The sequence below is a fragment of the Fragaria vesca genome, linkage group LG6 (assembly GCF_000184155.1).
Source record: "Fragaria vesca subsp. vesca linkage group LG6, FraVesHawaii_1.0, whole genome shotgun sequence".
Lineage (NCBI taxonomy): Eukaryota > Viridiplantae > Streptophyta > Magnoliopsida > Rosales > Rosaceae > Fragaria > Fragaria vesca.
In genome coordinates this window covers 21687810-21692019 of record NC_020496.1, presented here as the reverse complement: position 1 = coordinate 21692019, position 4210 = coordinate 21687810, and positions in this window count along the sequence as shown.

Sequence of the window (4210 nt, the reverse complement as noted above, 5' to 3'; positions counted from 1 at the left end):
TATCCCCGCCTCATGGCCATGATATAGATAACAGTTGTACATTATCACCAAAACATTCTCCTCATTGGTCCTCTCATTCTACTTGGTCATATGCTCTCTTATTCATCTTTCAAGTGCAAAAGTGCAAAAGGAATTTATCAAGCGGTTCTAAGATCCAAGTATTGCGAGTGTACGCTTACAAGGATCAACGGTTGTTATATCCTGAAGGGTAGGGCGTCATAAACCTATTACACTGAGATATTGTCTCCGAGGGGTGAAATCTATTCTTAAGGGCAGTGTTTACACGCCTCAACCTTAAACATTTATCATATTAAGTTTTTGACGCAGGCTACATAATCGAAGATAAGTATTTATATTTTGTTGTTTTTTAGTTATTTCGGCATAATTATAAGTAATATTATTTGTTAATAATATCATGTATTTGTATGATTTTGTATGTGACAAAATTCGGTGGCGATATTAACATCCATTGACCAAAATTTCCAACAATCTTAATAGTAAAATTCATGGATGCTGCTTTGACCAAAATCCCAGATGTGTCCAAGATCGATGTTTTCAACGGCTCGTCCTTCAAAAGATGGCAAGAAAGGGTCTTCTCTTCTCTTGATGTCATGAACTATGCAGATTATCTCACCAAGGCCAAGCCCAAGGAAGGAAGTGAGGACTATGACAACTCATTGGCCAAGTGAGAGAAAGGTAACAAGGTCTGTAGGCATACCATTCTGAGCACGTACACTTTCAAATGAGCTTTTTGATATCTACTATACCTACAAGATCGCTGCTGAAATATGGGAGGTTCTCAACAAAAAGTATGCGACTGAAGATGCCGGAAGCCAGAACTATGCAATTGGGAATTTTCTGAAATTTCAGATGGTGGAAGACAGAGATGTTTCACTTCAAATTCATGAGTTTCACAAGATTTTCGATGATTTGAAGACTGAAGGCATTGAGTTAAACTGAAGCATTTGTGTCCGGAAGCCTCATTGAAAAACTACCCGAATCATGGAAGGACTACAAGAACAACATGAAGCACAAAAAGAAGCATATGAGCCTAGAAGATGTTGTTGTGCATATTCGAATTGAGGAAACGAACCGTGTATAAGATAGAGCTACTCAAGTTGATGAAATGAAGGTGAAAGCTAATGTGATCGAGGAGGGTAAGTTGAAAGGTAAAAATTACAATTCTAGTTACAAATCTTTCACCAAGCGTGACAACAAATCTCACCACAAGCTTGTTAAGAATATGAAGCCTACTTACAACACAAATTTCAAAAAGAAGGGGAGTTGTTTTGTTTGTGGAAAACCAGGACACCACGCAAATGAAAGCAATAGAAGGAAGGGCAACAACCCACCTGCTCGTGCTAACTTGGTAGAATCAGATGATGAAGTCATTGTTGCGGTCATTTCTGAAGTTAATGTGGTGACTAGTGCCAAAGATTGGGTGGTAGACAAGGCACATCTGTGCTAATAGGAGTGCCTTTGTCTCATTTATTCCAATAAAAGAAGGTGAGGAGGTCGTCCTTATGGGTGACTCAAGGCCTACCCCAGTTATGGGCAAAGGGAAAGTGCTTCTCAAACTAACCTCTGGTAAAACCCTTCTTGGTGATGTTCTTTATGTTCTAGAAATTCGTCATAATCTTGTCTCTGTTGCTTTACTTGGTAAAGTGGGGGTAAGGGTTGTTTTTGAATTTGATAAGATTGTTCCGACTAAAAATGGTCAATTTGTGGGGAAAGGGTATTGCAATCAAGATTTGATTGTACTGAATGTTTCTGATTAAGAAGGTTTGTATTAAGAAGGTTTTGTCACTTTGATTATAATTCAGTAGCAACACCTTATTATGCTAGTATTCAATTAAAGAAAAATAATGGTGAATGTTTTTCTCAATTTGAATATGCTCGAATTATTGGTAGCTTGATGTATCTTGCAATTTGCACAAGACCAGATATTTCTTATGCAGTTGGGAGATTGAGCAGGTACACTCAAAGTCCGAACAAGGACCACTGGAATGCTATTTCAAGAGTACTAAAATATTTAAAAGGTACTCTTAATTATGAATTGAGATATGGTGGATTTCCTGAGGTACTAGAAGGGTATTGTGACGCGAATTGGATCTCTGATTCAGATGAAATTAAATCTACCATGTATTTACTCTTGATGGAGGTGCAATATCTTGGAAAACCTCCAAGCAAACGGTGATAACTCGGTCCACTATGGAATCTGAGTTTGTGGCCTTAGAGAAGGCAAGTTTTTCGCCAAAAAAAAGAAAAAGATAAGGCCAGTTTAGAGGCTGAGTGGCTTAGAAACCTCTTGACAGACCAACTTTTTCTGTGTCTATGCATTGTGATAGCCAAGTTGCTATAGCTAGAGCTAAAAATAAAACATATAATGGGAAAAATAGGCACATACGCCTAAAGCATAATATTGTGAAGCAATTGCTTGAGAATGGAGTCATATCTATTGACTTTGTGAAATCTAAGTTGAATTTAGCAGACCCTTTAACAAAACCACTAGGCCGAAAGCTAGTGAGTGATACATCAAGGGGGATGGGGCTTATGTTTATAAACAAAGATCAGGAGTGATGGTAACCCAACCTATGTGATTGGAGATCCTATGAAGTAGGTTCATATGGGTAGAAACAAGTCACTTGTTGGTCAGTGGTGCACTATCAAATAAATTATTGATAGTCTCTCCTTATGGTGAAAATAGATAATGCGTTAACTGCAATGTGTAAAGGTTAAACATATGTTCTTAATGAATTCCATAGCCCAAAATTTGGGTGGTGTGTCCGATTCCAATACACACTTGATGGACTCACCTATATGAGTGTGGAAGTTGGGCCGTTTCCTATGAGACTTGGGCAAGCCTTCTAGAGCACTCATGAATATCCAGGTAGGGGTGCATGGCCTATTCATGCCCATTCGCAGGACAAATTTGCGGTTCAATGTGGATAGTAACTCTCTGATGCACATCGAGAAATTATGGTTCATAAAAAAAATTATTTTCACCAAATTTTTGTGTGTGATGGCTATCTTATCCTATGACTGGTTCATAGTCGAAAAGACACCAGTTCAGATGCATTGTACTCTCGCTTACCTTTGGCACTCTTTCGTTTCTCTCATTTTATTCGAATTTTTGCATTTTGAAATATGTGAGGGATTATTGGAATTTTTGATGTGATATTTCAAAATACAAAAATTATTTATTGAGTTTAATTGTAGTCAATTAATTGGTGCTTTGATTTCCAACATAACCTTCATTCCATAAATATATCCATTACAATTGTATCACATATTAACTCTTTCTTGTCCATTACAAAGACCAAAGTTATGATCATCATGATTTGTAACCAATCTTTTTTGTTGAGCTATATATATATATATATATATCCCCGCCTTATGGCCATGATATAGATAACAGTTGTACATTATCACCAAAACATTCTCCTCATTGGTCCTCTCATTCTACTTGGTCATATGCTCTCTTATTCATCTTTCAAGTGCCAAAGAAAATTATCAAGCGGCTCTAGGATCCAAGTATTCCGAGTGTACGCTTACGAGGATCAATGATTGTTGTACCCTGGAGGGTAGGGCGCTATAAACCTATTACACAGAGACATTGTACGTCTCCGAGGGGCGAAATCTAATCTTAAGGGCAGTGTTTACATGCCTCAACCTTAAACATTTACCAGATCAAGTTTTTTACGCAGGCTTCATAATCGAAGATAAGTATTTATATTTTGTTGTTTTCTAGTTATTTCGGCATAATTATAAATAATACTTTTTGTTAATAATATCATGTGTTTGTATAATTTTGTAGGTGACAAATCGGTGACGATATTAATATCCATCGACCAAAATTTCTGACGGATGGAGTCGACATCAAGCATGTCATCCTTATACTTAGTCGACGGTGACGAAAATATCATATTTGGCCGTCCTTGAACTTAAATCTCCAAGTTGAAGACTTCAGCATTATCAATGAGATGCATTATGAACTTGTCTTATTTTTAGTAGGATGACTTGGTCGGCCTCCATCATCATACATTCGTACCGTATAGAATTGGAAGATGCTATATATGCCCTAGTTCCTCCAAAGAGCAAATACATTAGTCTTTGTCATTACCCTCTCATAGCAATGGCATTCTCCTCTGTATTTTCGCTGTGTCGAGAAGGTTACGAGCTAGACTATCCTGAATCTCTCTCTCTCTCT